The sequence below is a fragment of the Lactuca virosa genome, chromosome 5, assembly GCF_052849685.1.
Source record: "Lactuca virosa cultivar CGN04683 chromosome 5, Lactuca_virosa_CGN04683_v6, whole genome shotgun sequence".
In the NCBI taxonomy this organism is placed as follows: Eukaryota; Viridiplantae; Streptophyta; class Magnoliopsida; order Asterales; family Asteraceae; genus Lactuca; species Lactuca virosa.
In genome coordinates this window covers 122,040,467-122,061,138 of record NC_136430.1, presented here as the reverse complement: position 1 = coordinate 122,061,138, position 20,672 = coordinate 122,040,467, and positions in this window count along the sequence as shown.

Here is a 20,672-nt window from a genome sequence, read left to right as displayed (position 1 = left end):
GTCCGAGGGTTACCTGTCAGAGATTTCATTACATTTGAAAAATGTGTTTCATGCGCCCAAGGAAAACATCATAGGAAACCACACTTTCCAAAGCAGATAAACACCATTAGTCATGTGCTCGAGTTGTTACATATGGATTTATTTGGTCCGCTTAATGTTCTCAGCATCAATCGCAATTCATATTGTCTCGTTGTGATAGACGATTACTCTCGGTTCAGTTGGGTTTTCTTTCTGTCGAACAAAGCTGGGATCGCTGACCTAATCAAAAGATTCATTGTGATGATCGAAAAACAGACCAACAGCCAAGTAAAAGCACTGCGTTCAGATAATGGAACAGAGTTCAAGAACGCTGTTCTTGATCATTTCTGCGCTGAGAAAGGGATTGTGCGTCAGTTCAGTTCAGTTCGAACACCTCAACAAAACGGGGTTGCCGAACGCAGGAATCGAACGCTTAAAGACGCTGCAAGGACGATGATGTGTGATTCCAAACTTCCTGTATTCTTTTGGGCGGAGGCGATTAACACGGCGTGCTATGTTCAGAATTTCGTGCTGATCAACATAGTTCAAATGAAGACACCATACGAAATTCTATACGGACGCAAGCCATCTGTCAGCCATTTCCGAGTATTTGGCTGCCCTTGTACTCTTCTTCACTTGGAATCCAACCCCAAATTCAACGCAAAGGCCGATGATTGTTACTTTGTTGGATACGCTGCTCGAACTGCATACAGGGTGTATAACAAGAAGACAAAACAGATTGTGGAGTCTTTCGATGTTCGTTGGCTCGAAGAAAATGAGACAGATGCTAGAGTAGGTCCAGATTGGTTATTTGATTACACATCTCTTTTCAAATCATTCAATGTGTAGTCAGATAATCAAGCAGGGTCTACGTCTAGTTCGAAGAATATTTCTGAAGATGAAGATGAAGAAGTGGTTTACAGACCACCATTGGTGTCTTCTGATTCTCCGACGGTGTCTTCTGTTCAAACCAATTTCTTTGAGTCTTCCTCTCAACAACCTTCTCCTGATGCTGGTGCTACTCCTCTATCTCCTGTGGAAAGTGAGTTCATGAACCAAGAATCTTCCGCTGCAACTACAAATCTGATGGAACTTCTCTATCCAGAAAGAATCACTGATGAGTTTGTAGCAGATCCGACAAATGAACCTGGTTCTTCTTCTGTAGATCATTATGCAAATGACGGAATGGTTAACATTCATACTCTTCCAGTAAATGTCAATGATGTGAGCTACGAAATCCCTGTACGCATTCAGCGCGACCATCCAACAGAGAACGTGATTGGCCAGCTGGGCGACGGTGTTCAAACGAGAAGTCAGAGTGGAGATGTTAATATGTGTCTCTACTCCTGCTTCATCTCTCAGATAGAGCCTAAATCTGTTGAAATGGCTCTGAATGAGCCCAGCTGGGTTGACGCCATGCATGATGAACTTATTCAATTTGAGAAGCTAGGGGTTTGGAAGTTGGTGGAGCTGCCACGGGGAAATAAATCTCTTGACACCAGATGGGTCTTTCGGAACAAGCAAGACGACTCAGGTGTAATTATGCGTAACAAGGTGCGATTAATTGTTCGCGGGTTTCGGCAGATTGAGGGTCTTGATTATACGGAGGTTTATGCTCCTGTAGCACGCTTGGAGGCCATCCGTATCTTCCTTGCTTATGCTTCATACATGAACTTCACCGTATATCAAATGGACGTCAAGACGGCTTTCTTGTACGACAAGGTCAATGAGGAGATTTATGTTGACCAACCACCCGGTTTCGTTGATTCAAAGCTTCCCAACCATGTCTACAAGTTAGACAAAGCTTTGTATGGGCTGCATCAAGCTCCTAGAGCTTGGTATCCTACTCTTACTCAGCATTTGCTCGATCACAGCTATTCCCGAGGCACCATTGATCAAAGCTTATTTATCAAACATGTCGGTCCGAATCAAATTCTTGTTCAAATCTATGTGGACGACATTATTTTCGGGTCGACAAGCCATCATCTTTGCAAAGAGTTCGAGGAGGTGATGAAGAAGCGGTTCGAGATGAGTTCGCTTGGGGAGATGACCATGTTTTTGGGGCTTCAGGTCAAACAATCTTCAACCGGAATCCTTATTCATCAAGCAAAGTATGTGGATGATATACTAGAGAAGTTTGGATTCCGAGACGCGAAACCTGCTCTTACACCCATGGCGGAGAGACCATTACTGGTTCCTGTTCTTGAAGGCGAATCCGTAGACCAGACATACTATCGGTCAATGATCGGATCGCTCATGTATCTGACTGCTAGTCGCCCAGACGTAATGTTTGCGGTCTGTCAATGCGCACGCTACCAGGCCAATCCTAAACTCTTTCATCTTACTGCTGTTAAACGGATTTTTCGGTATCTCAAAGGTTGCCCAAAACTGGGACTTTGGTATCCGAAAAATCCACAATTTGACTTTTATGCTTTTGCAGACAGTAACTGTGGCGGGTGCGAGCTTGACAGAAAATCGACTTCAGGAGGATGCCAATTTCTGGGAGACAGACTGGTTTCATGGCAGTGCAAAAAGCAGCATACCGTCTCTACCTCAACAGCAGAAGCAGAATGCGTTGCTGCGTCTGCTTGTTGCTCTCATGTAATATGGATCCAACATCAGCTGTTGGACTACGGTTTGAATTTTCAAGAAACCCCTATTTTTTGTGATAATGAAGCTGCAATACAAATTGCTAAAAACCCGGTCCAACACTCAAAAACCAAGCACATCGACATCAAAATTCATTTTATCCGAGATTGTTATGAGCGTTCGCTCATTCGGCTAGAACAGGTTCACACTGATAATAATGTGGCGGATCTGTTCACCAAGCCGTTCAACAAAGCTCGATTCGATGTGCTGGTCAATTTTCTGAAAATGATTCGTTTTGAGGATTAAATTTTTTGAAACTTCTTAAGTTTAAATTTGCGTATTTTCGTCATTTCATTCTCTTCCATGCACAAATTTAGGGGGAGAAATAAAAAAAAATCCAAAAATATTTCTGTTTTATTTTTTTTCAGAAAAACCTTAAAAATCTAAAAACATATAAAAATTCAGAAAAATCAAAAAAATATTGTTGCTAATAGTTTTGTTTGTTGTTGAAGGACTGGGAAATGAAATTATCAAGTGATAACAGGCAATCTGAGTCTGCGTAACGTACCCAAAGTTGAAGGGTGTTTACTCTGGTTTGATGCGCCGGTAGGCACGAAAGATTTCATATGGACTTGACTAGGCAGAGTTGAACTTAAGATTTTTTAGACTTAACATATATTGACCTAGTTAGATCCATTTAGCCTGACAATATGACGCTCGGATAGGTTGAGCAGGGAGATATATATGGGAATCTACTCGTCACATTAAATGAACCCGTACTTGGAACCGTGGATGAACTTTTCCTCGATGTGCGGATTTTGTCCTTAATTCCGGTATTGATGGGGCGACTGGTAAATTCTGATGAGTTAGGTCTGTAGAAAATTGTTTTCTTTCTTTTCTTATCTGTCAGTCATATATTGCCTCCTTTACGTGATTGGAAGAGATCCGACCTGGACTGCAACATATGCAAATCTATTTCTCTGAAAATTATATATATATGAAACTCCTCCTATCTGTTAGCCATATGTTGTCTCCTTTGCGTGACTCACAATCCGACCTGGTACACAGCATATGCAAGCTTCTACTTCTCAATCCCTCTAAGAAATATAATTAATAATAATCTGATCTCATCTTCTCTCTGAATGATTGTCTGCTCACCCGACGTAAGGAGTACTCTGCAAGTTCTTGATTATTGGGGCATATTAGGAAGCGGGAAACACGTTCCAGTACATTTAAAATTGAACACTCAAAGATTGTCTATAGATCTCGCTGCTAAATTTAAGTGGACAACAATATCCCTGGTCGTCGTCAGCTGAATGGTCCTTAAGATATAGTATTTAGGAACTTAGGATCAGATATAACTTCTAGGAACTTAAGTTCACCTGTCTTGTAACATATAGTATGTCCAAAATCTGTCGCGAAATTTTTCGTGTTTAAGTGGACCACAATACCGGTGATCGACCAGATAAAGATGTGAAGATGGAAGGTACCGATAAGCGGATCAAGATTGTCTAACAACTTTGATCCCATATCTAAAAAAAAAAATTAAGCATTTTATAGGAATAAATCAAAATTTAGTTTTTATCGTTATTAGTATTTCTTTTATTTTAATTTTATGTTTTATTAATTTTAATTTTTTTATTTATTTATTTTTTTTTCTAAACTTAGTTTTATTTTTATGCTTTTTAGAAAAATTATTTTTGAATTTTTTTTCCTCAAAATCATTCATTTTTGATAAATCACTTGAGTTTTGGGCTGGGTTATCTTTAATTAAAAGGTGAAGGGGGTAAAATGTAAATTTTCCTCTATATATAGGGAGTGTGCGGTGAGAAGAATCCAATTCTACTCTCATTTTCTTCCTACTCAACCGCACACTCGTTCCTTTTTCTCTCAACTCTCCAACCGCAAACATCAAATTCTCTTGAATTCAAAGCTGTTCATCGGACATAATGGGAGATATGGAATTCGCCAAGACTCACAACTCCGCTGTTTTTCTAGAAGATCCTCCTATGGCTCATAAAGACATGAAGTTCATTGTTGAAGGCTTGAGGAAGTGTTGTCTGATGCACGCATTTACGACCATCCCGACAATTTACCAAAACCTAATCAAGGAATTCTGGAGAAACGCTTCAGTGAAAAAGGGCAACAAGGACGAATACTTAATCGAAGCTTCAGTGGAGGGAAAGAAAATTCAAATTTCTGAGGATATCATTCGTGAATGCCTTCAAATTAATGACAAATCTACTTACCCAATGGAGATTGATATTCAACAAATTCAAGATGTGTTGAATAACATGGGTTATGAAGGATCTTTCCCCCTAACTGTCAAAAAGTTGCTTCTTCCCTGCTGGAAGTACGTGGCTCATATATTTGTGAGCTATATTTCTGGTAGCAAACCAGGTGCGAATGAAGTCTCCTTCGTCAACACAGGAGCATTCACTGCTTTAGCAGCAGGATTTGAATTCAATTTTTCTCGATTTATCATGCACGAAATGGTCTTGAATCTCGAAGGGGTTAAGAGGGACAAGTTTTTTATGTACCCGAGATTCTTACAAATCATCTTCAATGTGAAGCATCCGGATCTGCAAAGGGGTAATGAGACATTGGATCTGAAATCCATTGGTCCAAGTGCTTTTGGTCTAATGAAGCAAAAGAGAGGAGGTAAATTCTCCTTTGAAGGAAAATTTTCGTTGATTAATTTTGGAATTTTTGAGGAGAGAGAACAAACAGAAGATCAATGCACTCATCCGGAGCCAGAAGACCTTGTGATTTCATCATCCGTGCCAGAGATTGAAGAGATTCATGATTCTCCTTTAGCTAAAGTGGCTGAGGAACATGACATTCAAGATAGGGATGAATTACAACCAGATCCTGATGATGATGATGATGATGATGATGACATCTATGGTGACATGGATCTTTTGAAGAATATTGATTTTACGGGGATTAGTGATGATATCCCGACAAACATTGAATTTGATTTCAATGATGATGATTTTAGTTCCTCTCCTGATTTCTCTGGCAGCTGTGTTAATAAAGTCGATGAAGTTGCTCCTGTAGCAACCAAGACTAGAGTTGAAGGAGACTCTCTCAGGATTTTGCTCTCCCTTTCCAAGCCCTCGGAGGATACTTCAAGCCAAAGAGATGTGATTGCAGATATTCCTCCCTCAGTATCATCTATCTCTACATCAGCTCCAGTTATTTTTGCATCTGCTCAGCCACAGACCTCCCAGACTTCTGTGGATACAAGTCAAACAATTGCAAGTCTGGAGGTTCCTCTTGTCAACACTGCTCCTCTTGTGTTCTCAACCGCTACTACTGCTACTGCTTACTCCCTACCATCTTTTGAAGGCCCAAGTAATTTGTTTGAAACGGGCGGCTCCTCATCCATTCCAGCATATTCGCCTACAAGACCATCAATGGATGAAGCCTCGATAAGATTGGCAAACTTTCTGGCCCAACCAACACCAGCCTCTTCCCGTGGAAAAGTTATTTCATTCAGAGAAGAGTGCTCAGGTGGCGACGATTCCTCTTCACCCATTGTTCAAAATGAAATCGGGATTCTTCGACAAGAGCTCATCGAGAAGTCCATTCAGATTGATAGACTCACTACTCATGTCGAAGAACTCCGAGCTAATGATGAGGAGAAATCGAAGCAAGTTAAAGATCTGCAGACGAATCTTGATGCAATGACTACCAATTACATTAATCTCAAGTTCGTTCTGTATGATGCTTTTGGAGAAAAACTCAAGGCTCTCTTCCAGCAACCTCATGGAGTCGACGATCCCCCTTCCGTCCCTACACAGTCTGCTCCTGAAGACTCTATTGTTAGCTCACCTGCTCCTAGAACTACCACAATTGTTAATAGATTTGAAGAGGAGCCAGAAGGAAGCATAGGAAGAATAACCATCAGACAAGGAAAGAGAACAGTGACGACCAACCAGAAAGAGGGTCTTCTTTTCATGAAAAATTCAAACGAGAATCGCAGGTCAAAGGACCTTGTGTTGACCGTTACTGATTTGAAAAGGAGAAAATTTGGTGATGAGTACGGAGATCGCTCCGGAATCAGAATGTGGGGCTTTGATCCAGAATCCAAACTCTGGGTTGTCAAGTGAAATTCTGGCAACTCAGAGTACTACAAGAGCTCTCATGACTTCAATTCCTGGACTAAAGTTGATCTCTCTGAACTCTCTAGAGCTCCATTTCACAATCCAGCAAATGTTCCTAGTGCAACGGCTTTTAAACAGTTTCTTGAAAGACAGGTCAGAGACAACTTCCCTTCTATGAAGACAGCTAAAGCTCTGGTAATGAAGGATCAGGATGTGCTTTATCCTGAAACTAATCGCCCTATGAAGATTATGTTGTGGCCTGCCACGAAACAAGTCAGAGAGATTCCTATTCCTCAACACTTTCAGGAGGGATATCTCGATGACATGGAGTTTTGGGCTTTCGACGATGAAACGGCGACCGCAGCTATCAAGTTCAAGAATAGTGAAACTGTGGTGAGGCTTGTTTATGCAAAGGACCTGCTGAGATTCAAAGAGAGAGACATACGCACTCTGGCTCGTCACCAGATTATATGTCGAAAAGATGTCATGGAGGCTGCTGCCAAAGAATACACTGCAATGGTAGCCTCTATCATAAACAGAAGAATGTGGATGGGGTCCATGGGGAGATCAGACATGATGCTGCGAGAGAAGCCCACCTAGTAAAAGATCAAGTCTATGCCAGCTACAAACCAAGGGGGAGATTGAAAGTCTAAAATATTGTTGTTTGAGCTTGGCATCATTTTTGTATAGAATCTGTTAGGGTGGTTGAGCATGTAGTGCAGTATTCATTTTTATGCATTGTAAGTGTGTACAACCGCACACGTGTGTGCGCATGTGCGGCCGCACACGCGTTTGCGGTTGCACACAGGTGTGCTGTTGTGGGACTATAAAAGGGGCAGTGATGTCAGTAGTGGGTTAGAGTAGTATAGTGCATGTGTGTGTTTTCCAAGGTGTACCTGACATTTATAGCTAATAGATGTGTGCATGCTTGGCTTGATTCTTCTTCTTCTACTCCTTCACTTTGATTGATTGTTTGCTTTGCATTGATTACTGATTTGGATCCTAGTTTAGGGACCAACAATTATCTTAACAGACACCTTCTCGTCAGGTGAGTTCATACCCCTACGCCTTTTTTTCGTGTTTTTCATGTTTTCAGTGGGGGAATACAAGCAAATCATAAAGGTTTTCATAACTTTAAAACTGATGTAATTATACGATTCTCCGACAAACTTTCGATACTTTATCCCTCTTGTAATATGCAGAGCATAAGGGATGTCTTTCTGAATATAATTACATAGTTTTCTAAACATCATGGGAATTTATCAAACCTTTCGAAAGCTTATCAAACTGTGCAAATTATTATGGGAATAATTTGGGATCTTAACTACTGGTCTTACGAAACCGATTTCATGTAAAGTCTATAAATAAACTATGCCTGATTTAGATTATCCATGTTTAAACCTAGAGTATCTTACTGTATAATTTATGGTATTTAATTATTTATACTCTACTATGTTCTAAGCGAATTCGAAAACTCGATAACGAATAATCATTCCGTGAATTAATTAATACTAGCTTGTGAGACTTATCTTCGTTATATCCTTCGGGATACCAATAAATCCTCTCCGGTAGTATAACCAGAGTCTCCTGGAGGGAGAGCGTGAAATTTATGGATAGATCTATTCGGGACTGACAATCCCACACCCAAACTGCTAGCTACAGCTAGGTGGGCACGCCTGGGGTAACAAATTTTGGACATCGAAACGACGCCTGAAGAACGTCAAGGAGGTCACGGGTCAGATCAGTATGGTTATGCGGCTCACAATATGTATTAACAAACTAACTTTGGTCACGGATTATCTTTTGTTCATCTATTGTTTTATGTATTAAAACTACCTACTTTCGTACTGGATGGTATTCCAGGGATCTAAACATATAGTTTTATGTATTAAAACTACCTACTTTCGTACTGGAGGGTATTCCATGGATCTAAACCTATAGTTTTATGTATTAAAACTACCTACTTCGTACTGGATGGTATTCCAGGTCATAACTTATGGATTTTCTTATCTTATACGAATCAAACTACATGTTAGAAAATATGGGATTTTCTGGGAAAACATGCTTATGAATTTCACAACTCAGTAACGAATGGTTTCTCGATATAACAGTAAATCTTTATTTAAGGAATTGAACTATTTATCACAGGAATAAATAAACGATTTTTCCTTACCAAATACGCTTATGAACTCACCAGCTTTATGCTGATATTTTAAAACTACTTGTATTCTCAGGTTCAAGTTAGACAGGTACTCCTCCCAACCTTTTGATGAAGACGGAGCGTATAGAAGTCTCGTCTCTACTTTTGTTATAAACTGATATGTATAAACATGTATTACTTTGTTTTCAAACCAATGTAAATCTTATTATGTAATGTAATGGTTGTGTTTACTATGCTTACTATGTTCAATGGTTGTGATACTACGAATGACGTCCTTCGCCCCGAGACGTTTCCACCGTCGGTTTCGGGGTGTGACACATGCTGTTTAGAAAACCATGTAATTATATTCAGAAAAACGTCCCTTATGCTCTGCATATTACAAGAGGGATAAAATATCGAAAGTTTGGCGAAGAATCGTATAATTACATCAGTTTTTTAGTTAGGAAAAACCTTTATGATTTGCTTGTATTCCCCCCCTGAAAACATGAAAACACTGAAAAAGGTGTAGGGGTATGAACTCACCTGACGAGAAGGTATCGGTTAGGATGCTAGAAGACAACTTAGGACTTGAACACACGCAAGGGTCCTAAGTAACATGAGGTGATACATAATTGTATCTAATTAGTCATTAAACTACTAATTAAACAAGTAGACACACTCTAATGCAAGAATACTTGATTCCAAGTGTTAGGGATGATACGGGTTGCATTTGAGGAGTGTATGGCCTAGTTATAGGGGTTTACTCTTCAAGTCTAAACCCTTAGGGGTGTTTACGGTCCAAATACCATACCCCCCATGAGTTTACGGCCGTAAACTCATGGGTGTGCTGTTTTGAGTGATCCAAGGCCTTATCTTGCACATAGGAAGGATAAAGGGTTGATTCAAGGGCTTAGGAAGTGATCGGGACATGAAATGACTTATGGAATGGGGTTTACGGTTTCTGAACCACTCCTTGAGGAGTTTATGGTCGTAAACACATGGGTTTACGGCCGTAAACCCAAGCTCTTCCATGTTTGTCCATTTTCCAAGTGTTTTGGTGGTTGTAGGTCATGCATGCAAGGTTCTAGACTCATATACAAGCCATGGAAGGTTTTTAGGGCACTTAAACACCCTTGGGAGGTGTTTACGGTTTTGGGAGATGTTCCCAAACCGTAAACTCATGTTTACACTTTTTTAGCCATGTTTTAGGGTTCTAAGATCATTCCAGTAAGTTTCTAGGCCATTAGCCATGCATTGGAGGGGTGTTTACGGTTCTTGAACATTCAAGAACCATAAACTCATGTTCATCCCCCAAATGACATGATTTTGAGGTTCTAAGTTCATGCATGTAAGTATCTAAGCCATATCTAAGCATTAGAAGAGGTTTGTAAGGGTTTTGGGGCTTCAAAACCCCCTTTGAGGGAGTTTACGGTTTTGGGAGGCTCCCCAAACCGTAAACACGAGTTCTTGATGATTTTGAGAGTTTAAGACATGGATTTGCATGCATGCTAAGTTAAACAACTAGTTAGGAAGGATCACTTACGAATTTGGAGCTTGAAAGGGGATTCTTGGATCAAAATTCCGATTTCTAGAGAGAGAGTGTAGAGAGAGAAAGTTCCAAGAGAGAAAAAGCTCAAATGGTGGTCACTCAACCTTTTTATAGGCCCTGAGTGAGTGGCCAGGTGGAGATACACCCAATACCGACATTAAACGGAGTTTAATATTTTACCCGATTAAATGAACGTAACCCGACTTAGTTGTAAACTAGAAATTTTCCAAATAATTTCCGAGGGCGTTTCACATGATATTATTTTGTTCCGGCATTTAAGAAATCATGACAGTAATTCAAATGAATTATTTAACTTAAAAGTTAACGGAAAACTTTAAATAAGATAAATCTTATTAGCGGAATGGATTACAGTGATGGAATAACTTTCGGGTTGTCACAGATGTGAAGAGTAATTCTTCAAACGAAGAGTCAATTACAAATTTTGATTTCCTTGAGAGACTTTATAACGTTATTAATCCAGAAGAGGTTAGATATATGTTCCAGATGTTCAACACAATAAAGGATGTAAAAATAAAAGGCTTATTAGTGAAGTTGAAAAAAACTTTATGAAAGTTCAAAAGAAGACCAAAAAACGCTCAGTATGTAGTAAAAGAGAATCGCACAATAGTCGTACTTGTCCAAGTAGATTTGTTGTTGAGAAATGTTGTATACCATACAATGTTCATAACAAGTGAAAATCATATATGATTTTTTAAGTCATAATCACATTTAATTTTTATGAGGTTTATTTTGTGATTATTAGTTTTCTATTTTTTAAGCAGCATATGTTCATAACAATTGATAATACACATATGTGAGTTTGTTATCAATTTTCATAACGAGTGATAATCATATGTGAGTTTCTTTAATTTAACTTGTTTTTCTATATTACATATGGTAATCACATGTGATTATGCAATTGTATTTTTTTCTTTTATATGTATAATCATATGTGATTGAGTATTCAAATTATGTTTGTAATCACATGTGATTGATGTATAAATTATACATTGTTCATAATAGATGCAAATTAATCATATGTGATTCTTTTTGATTTAATATTTCTAATCATGAATCTTTCAATCACAGGTGTTTGTCGAAATCATATGTTAATTCTTTCGTAAATGATTATGATTATAATCAAACATGTTTTTCCAAATAATATGTGATTACATTCATCATCACATGTCATTGTGCAAAGAAATGATTATACAAGCGTTTATATGTCTTTGTATAATTTTTCTAATGAAATTTTATTATATTTTTGTTTATATGTTTAATCACATATGTGATTGATATATAATTAATGTTTAGGTGATTCAATATAGATGTATTAGAAAAAAAATGTTGATAATCATATGTGATTTAATATATATTGTGCTAATGACATGTGTTTGTCTAAATCGTATGTGATTATACAAATAATCACATGTGATTGTCGATATCATATCGTATTCTACAAAGAGCAATGCATTTTATAATTGGTAGAAATATCTAAATCATACATTATTTTAAAATGAAACATCGTATAAACATCAATCTACAGTTAATCCAAAAAAATGACATTGTTTTGTAAAGTAATAAACTGCTTATTCATATTAAGATTCACATATCCATTATATATATATATATATATATATATATATATATATATATATATGTTCAAACATTTATCTAATTAAAACCTAAACATTGTTTTAATAAAGTAGCAAGATTCTCCACTTTCATCTTCACCTTCACCCCTTCACCTTCAACACTTCCATCTTTATCTTCCCCTTCACCACTTCTCCTTCAATCTTCCTCATTGGCAGTCGTTCAACCTTTTTTGGATTTCAGCAGAAGCTTTTCTTTGATCGCTTTCTCTCTTCTCTTTCGCTTGTTTAGTGTACTCATGAGCAAGATCCATGATATCATCCTTCAAGAAATTAATTTTAGAATTTATTAATACATAAGCGTGTCTGGTTCTCACCTATTTGAGCAATTCATATTGAACTCATTTTAGAAATCCAGTTGTGTATTCTATTTGACCCATATATGTTTCCATATATCTCATCACAAATACTCCACAATCTGTTTTGTTATTTTTAGTTTTATATATTAGATGTGGTATTTGCCATTTGATATTTGGGTCTTGAAGGGCATGACATCTTGGATGATTGATCTCATGCAGATATATCGAAAATTATTTTTTCTGAAAATTAATATATATATATATATACATATATATATATATATATATATATATATATATATATATATATATATATATATATATATATATGTGTGTATATATATAAAGTTAGTCACAACATACAATGAAACATATAAAAAATGTTATTTATATTTACATAATCACTTTTGGTTACAAGCATAAAATTATTTTTTAATGTTAGAATAAAACCTAAAATCACAGGTTATTTCAAATGTTTATTCATATTTATATAATCAGATGTGATTGAAAATAATTCATAATCAGATGTGATTACTGTTAGGTTTTGTATACTACAACATCCTATTGTGCAGATACAACCCTAAATGCTTTGGATCTATGTTTTCTCCAATTATACATGCAATATTGTTTCCAAAGCATTAAGCCTACAACTAGCATACAATTGACATAGACAACATAAAATAGTAGTTAGGAGTTTACCTCTTTGTGTAGCTTGTAGAACTTGTTGTATTGGGCCTTTAAGGACTTAGCACCCAAAGTGTCATGCCTCAAACGGTTCACAACACACCTAAGACAAAGGATAACTTGAGAGAGATGTTGCTAGCTCCAAAATCGGCTCTAATGAACTCCAAGAACTCTAGTTATCGATTTTGGGTGCTAAGGGGTCCTTATATAGTGTGGCAAAGTCTAGGGTTACATCAATGCAAACCCTAATGCCCATGACTTTTCATATTACTTAGGCTCCATGGGTTAAACCTCCACGGACTATCCATGAACTACCATATTGGTTTAGCCCATCCTAAATAACAACTGGCCCACACTATAAGAATCATTGATTTACCAAATCAATCCCCATATATTTAATTAGTCTCTTTTGATCACATAATTAATTCCAAATTAATTCTTCATCAATACTAATTAAATAATATGATTTCATATTAATATATTAGAACTTATAATATGTTAATAAATCATAAGTAACCTCTTACTCAAGTATCCATCCTATCAAATTGTCCTGTTGATATACAACCCAAAATTGACCATGCTACTCTCGGGTCAAGTACATACCAATTATAGTTATGGGCTTAGACACCTAATCCAATAGTCTCTCACTTGGATAAGTCTAATAACGTTTATTGCAAGTACGACTCCACAACCCGACTAGCAATCGTAGCTCTTAAAAGCCATTGTCAAACTCTAACCTAGTCAATGACGCGTCGATTAGATAAGGCATCATATATTCCTCCATTCTAGATATCATATGTACATGAGACATGGATTATAATCATTCTCTCTGTCCATCTGTTGTTTCCCGATTTCCGATTTATGACGACCAACTAATTGAACAAATCAAATCAGTCCAAGCTTGGCCAAGCGCTTAGGGTGTCATCACTAAATCATCGAGGGGCCCACATATATCGCTTTTATCCCTCTAAGGGTAAAAGGAATGGATAAACTTCGACTCAAATTCTTGCTTGTACTTACTCATAAAATCACACACACCAATTTGTTTTATAACACCAAGTTACTATTGCGTATACATATGTTAATGTGCAACTGACTTGTAAACTACAACTCACATGTATTGGTTTCAAGAATATAATATATTATCGTCTCACAATCACTCGTGATAAAATCCATGAAGTGATTCAAATGAGCGTTGGTTTAATCCAATACTCGAATCTTATTCCAGGAGTATGTTGGGTTTTGGTATATTACAACATCCTATGGTGGACATACAACCCTAAATACATTGGATCTATGTTTTGTCTATTATACATGCAAATATGAAGTTTCCAAGACATTACCCTATACTAGCATACAAATATCATATACTTGGGTAATAAAATAGATAGAATACATACCTTTTATTTATGTAACTTGTCTTCATGAAGCTTGAGTGCCTAGTGCCCCAAGTGTGACACCTCAAATGGTTCACACAACACCATGAACACTTGGAATAACCTTGAGAATAAGGATACTTTGGTTCTCTCTAGTGAAATCGGCCTTGCCTTTTTCTGTACACACACTAGTGCCCATTTCACCAACCAAGGACATCTTTATATAGTGTGGAGATTAGGGTTAAACCCTAATACCCATGACCGTTCATTTCATATGATCCATGGGTTAAACACTAAATGGACTATCCACGAAAGCTTAGCCCAACCTAAATGAACTTGGCCCATCACACACATATATCTTAGAGTCCATATTTAATTAGTTCCTTTTGATCACTTAATTAATTATAAATTAATTCTTAATCAATACTAATTAAATAATATTATTATTTATTAATATATTAGAACTTATAATATATTAATATAAATCACTAGTATCCTTTTTCCTCATCTTGTCTATCCAATTGTCCCGATGCCATGCAACCCAAATGGACCATGCCGGGTCGGGTCAAGTCTTTCCAATTATAGTTATGGACTTAGACATTAATCCAACAGTCTCCCACTTGGATAAGTATAAAACTATTATTGAGTATGACTTCAAACCCCGACTAGCAATCGTAGCTCTCAAAATCTTCTGTCGAACTCTGACCTTGCCGATGAAATCTGACCTTTGTCAATGACTTGTCCATTAGATAAGGGATCATATATTCCTCCATTCTAGATATCATATAGACTGAGACATAGATTATCAAACATTCTCTCTGTCCATTTGTTGTTTCCCGATTTCCGATTTATGATGACTGATTGATTGAACAAATCAAATCAGTCCTGGCTTGGCCGAGCACTCACATGTGTCATCGCTAAATCATCGAGGGGCCCACATATATCGCTTTTATCCCGAAGGTAAAAGGAATGGATAAACTTCGACTCATATGGCTTGTTCTACTACTTGTTGAATCATACACAAAGCCACGTTTTATAACATCGACTTACCAATGCGTTTTCGTGCAATCAATGTATAACCAACTCATAGTAACAACTCATATCTCTAGGTTTTAAGAATATAAGATATTATCGTCTCATGATCACTCGTGATAAAATCCATGAAGTGATTCAAATGAGCGTGGGTTGAATCCAATACTCAGAACTTATGAGCACTCATGAGTGTTGTAGCACCGCTTTGTCCAACATCTTAGACCTCTACAAGACAACCCATGACAGTCTTGATTCATATCTACTTCCAACATATGACCGACTGTCGATAGTTTGAATAACTTAGTCATTCAGGAAGAATGACCTAGTTTATTCTGGAAGTCAAAACATGAAAAATGAAACACAAGAATAAATGAATCAAATATGGTATCAAACCCTATGAATGTAAATAGACCACTTTTCTTTATCACCATACTGATTACTTATTATTTCATTGTTTCGGTTTTATCAACTTTATACCTGAATTAAAAACACTAGTTGTCCCATGCTCCAAGCATGTACACTATGTTTTTCTAAACAATAGCTTTGCCATACACCAAGTATGCACTCTAAACAATAGGGATGCCGTAATCATAATCGAATTTTGAGAATGCAATATATAGAATTTCCTTAAGTTGAAACAATCCAACATGAAATTCATATATATATTCTTGACTAAGGATGATTAAGGTCTCAATTTAAGCCTTTAGAACTGAAATGAATAGAATTTCCTTAAGTTGAACCAATCCAACATGAAATTCATATATATATTCTTGACTAAATATGATTAAGGTCTCAATCTAAGCCTTTAGAACTGAAATAAAGTATATCCTCTCCCTTAATTATAGCAAAACAACCTTTTCAATTCCTGCAGCCTCACGAATCGAAACTTTTGTTTTCTATAATTAACATTGCTAACTTGCAACACTAAAAATAATTATCATTCTCCCACTAACATGATGATTATTAGCATAACACTTATGCTCCCACTAGCTTTGACATGTACTCAGAAATCAGCTGGACTTCTAGAAATCAATACTTTATTGACTTTCTTACCAAAGTTCAGATTTCTGATACGAGATGCTTTGATAAAACTTGATCAAAATCATACACCTTTCCTTAGATAGCATGCATGTGTGTCTAAACAATTTCAGAACTATGAAAAGGGATGCCGTAATCATAGTCTCAATTGTTTAGACCTTTTGCCATCTGCTTCAACTCTACTTTGTGGAAGTGTTTCCTCACCATCTTTTTCATGAAATGGAGAGAAACCTTATGACCCTTAGATTTTATGGTGTATGTGTTCTTATCCATGTGAATCGTCAAAACCATAGTCACAAGACAAGGATAATGACAAATCGAAACTCATATGGACTGAACTTATGCAATCTTAACTTCTTGCCACCTGGCAGTACAGGGCTTGCCATTGCTTCCAAGTTGTTATGCAACCAATTGAGAACTTTCAGAACGCCTATGCAAAGCCAACTTTAACTGGAATGGGCACAGAATATGTCAACACGATAGGTTATAAACTTCAAGTCGTGTGCTAGTGAAGAACCTCAGGTTTTATTCTTGATTAGTTCTTGAAATTCTTTTTAGGATCTTTAAGACTTCCGCTGTCCTCTTGACATATAAGACTATCTTGCCAAATATTCAAGAGATAGCGCAGATTCTTTATCAAGACAAACACTTCACACAATTGGCCTTAGTTGGTCTTTGTTTCATCCAAAACATCACAACTTACCAATTTCAAATGTACAAGAGTAGGACACTTTTACTCTTACATTTGACAAGTGTTTTAAACCTTTCTTTAAGATATGTCACTCAAGTTACAATCTTGGAGTATGACTCTAAGAATTGTTTTGGAATGAAGTATGACTCATCTTCCTGATCTAACCATTTCAATAATTCATGACTCTTCTTCTTAGTCATAAGAATGCACTAAGATGACCTTTAGAGGAGTAATTGTGATATGATTTCTAAATCATTAAGTTGATCACAAACATGATAATAAAGTACTCTACCATCTTTTCAGATTTGAGAAACTTTTATCTTTCTGCCTAATTTGATTCTTCCTATTCGTTCTGCCATACATTGAGACTTTTCCAATGTTTCAGAATTACACTTAAACTTGTAAGTATAACCATATTTACTAAACTTTAGTAAATGAAATAGTCTTAACGAGCTTTATGGTGGACATGACCAATGCACAAGAATGTGTACTCGATCCCTTTAGTCCTTCACTTGACTCACACATCCATGTGAACAAGTAATTAGTCTTGATTTTCCAATGCTTGAAAGTTCTCATTCATCATACTATTCAACTTGCATGATTCCAAGTTTCGGTCCAATTGAAACTTGGGTGATGAGGAAATTTCCTGATTTGGTAAATTTAGACACTACCACAAATGAAAGAATCAAATCCATTTTCCAATATTGCTGTCAATGGAATCATATAAGCAACAATTTTCCACAAATGCCATTGTAAGGATACTTCAAATAAATAAAATTAAACAATTTTCTTTTATTTTAAAACTTTGCGGAAAAACTTATCCTTACAATCCACATGCAAAATTGTTGTTATCTATTCCTAAGCAATATATCATAACTTCTTAAGCAACTGCTCAAAATTCTGATGCGATCGAAATCCACCTTCGCGATTAGAATCAACATATACTTCCTTTAATATTTCTCTCTATTCTTTGATTCTTTAAACATCAACATATGACCCAGTCACATCATGTAATGAGGATCTCAGAATAGAACTTAACAGAGTTAGATAATGGGCTCTACCTGATGTAGAGTCAAACTTATTGACTTTAACATCCTTAGGTAAATTTGGCAGCTTTGCAATCAACGCCCCTTCCTTTGGCAAAATAAACATATGGACCCTTTGGTAATGGGACTATCTCAGACTTAGCCTTTCTCTTTACCATTTGGTCAACCGGGTTGACTATGGCCAATCCCTTTCCATTGGGAAGAGAATGCTTTTTCTGGATTTTCAGTGTTACCACTGTCACTGTCCATAAAGTTTTTGGGAAATTGAGCTTCTAATCAAATTTTCTTTACTATCGTTCCAAATCATTGCTGATTCAGCAGCACCAAGCAAATAAATATGATCATTAAGGTTCATGTCATAGTCTGTTTCATAGTAGTCCCAAAGGAACTCACTATGTGACTTAGAAAGTGATTGAACATCCAACTTTCTCAAGACTTTGACACCCAACTCTCCCGGCTTGTCAATATGTGACTTCATGTCTAAGATGTGATCACACATAGACCTTGCTTGCCATTAGGGCTTGAGTGACCTTGAACTTGTGGGTTAGGGAGAATAATTGGAGGAGGTGGAGGAAGTAAAGTTCCAAGAGATTTGGGAAGATCATAGATGTCTGAACTAGACATCTTTTAGGAGATATTCAAGATAGTTGATCTAAAGTCCTTAATATAACACCCAATATGAAATATTAAGGCTAGGATCCAACAACCTATTTATAACTGGAAGAGGGATGCCGTAATCCGAGTTATAAAATAGTTGAAGGTAGGTAAATGACGATTTATCAATTTCCACCATGAAAAACGAAATAATTTAATTAGGTTTTTACTTCGATTTGAAACTCCTAGATCTTTTGAGATTCATTGAACTTTTCAATGGCATGTTTCAATCTCGAGTGTGCCCTTCAGGTTTTGTGACTGGGATGCCGAGGATCACAAAACAAGGTGTGAAGTAACCATGCAAATATAGTTGGAACCCTTAATATTTACCCCTCAATCGATGTGCCAGTTAACCACACGAGCTCCACCGATACTATGATAAATATTAAGTTACCCTTTGCCTACTTTGTTAAATCCAGGTTAGTGTGCCGGTTAACCACACACGCTCCACTAACGGTTTAAACAAAGTGCAAAGTGTAATTTCATGGATTAGCACCTTATTCACATTTTACTAAGTAACTGAGATTGGGAATTAATAAAAGGTTTAGTTACTTAGTATTTATCATTAATACTTTTAATGAAGGGAGAATTATAGTCCTTGTCCTACCTGTTCGGCTAACGACACTCCAGCAGTCAAGGAAGCGGTGGGTGAGAGTGGACACCCATTAAGCTGCCAATTTTATAGGCAACAACCTTATACCCCCCTTATAGACCGACTTCGTGAATGAGGCCTACTAATGGTAAGACTGACTTGCTCTTATATATTATTAACTTATAAAATTATAAAGTATAAGGGTTGAATTTTAACTTTTAAAATTCTAAGGGCTTAACTTGGAATTAAAGTATTCATTAGAGAAAACTTTTTAAATTCCAAAACTTGAGGGCAAGTTTTGAAACTATTTCAAACTCTTGGATTTTCATAACTTATGAGTTTTAAGTAAAGCTTTAAAACATTTAATGAAGAGACTCTTGGACATCCATAACTTGAGGACAAGTTATGGAGCCATAAAAACTATTTATAAGAAAAGACACTTCATTTTTTTTGTAACCTAAGGCATATTTATAAGTTTTTAAGATTCATAAATGTGACTTTTCATATAACTTGAGGACAAGTTACAAAAAAACACATTTTATGAACAACTTTTAGATTAATTAGGATTGAAAACAACTAAAACACAATTTTTTTTCCATTAATCTAAACTAACTCATAAATCAAGGAAACATAGAACTTTTGGTAATCCATAACTTATGGAGTTAAATGCTTGTTTTATGATGAAACTTTTCATGTTCCATAACTTAAGAATAAGTTATGGAATTCTTTAAAACATTAACACCAAATTTTGTAACTCCATAAAAACTTTGAATCAAATTTTTTTTTAAAACCTTTTCATATCCATAACTTATGGAGGTTTCAAAACACATAAGATCACAACTTTAAAAAAAAATTGAGCTCCAAAATTTTATGACAAAATTTGTAACTCCTTAAAACATTTAGATCAAACTTTTAAAACTAATAAAAAAATCATATCATTTTATCTTTTACTAAATTTGACCTAATTCAACTCATATAGCATATGATTCAAATTTTACAAATAATTAGTTTTTCACAAAACTAGTAATTATCTTAAAATTTGACAAACTTCATGTTTTTTTTTTCAACTTTGAAAATCAAACATTTGCATGAATATAACAGAAAACAACCCATGGCTCTGATACCACTGTTGGGTTTTGGTATATTACTACATCCTATGGTGCACATACAACCCTAAATACCTTGGATCTATGTTTTCTCTAT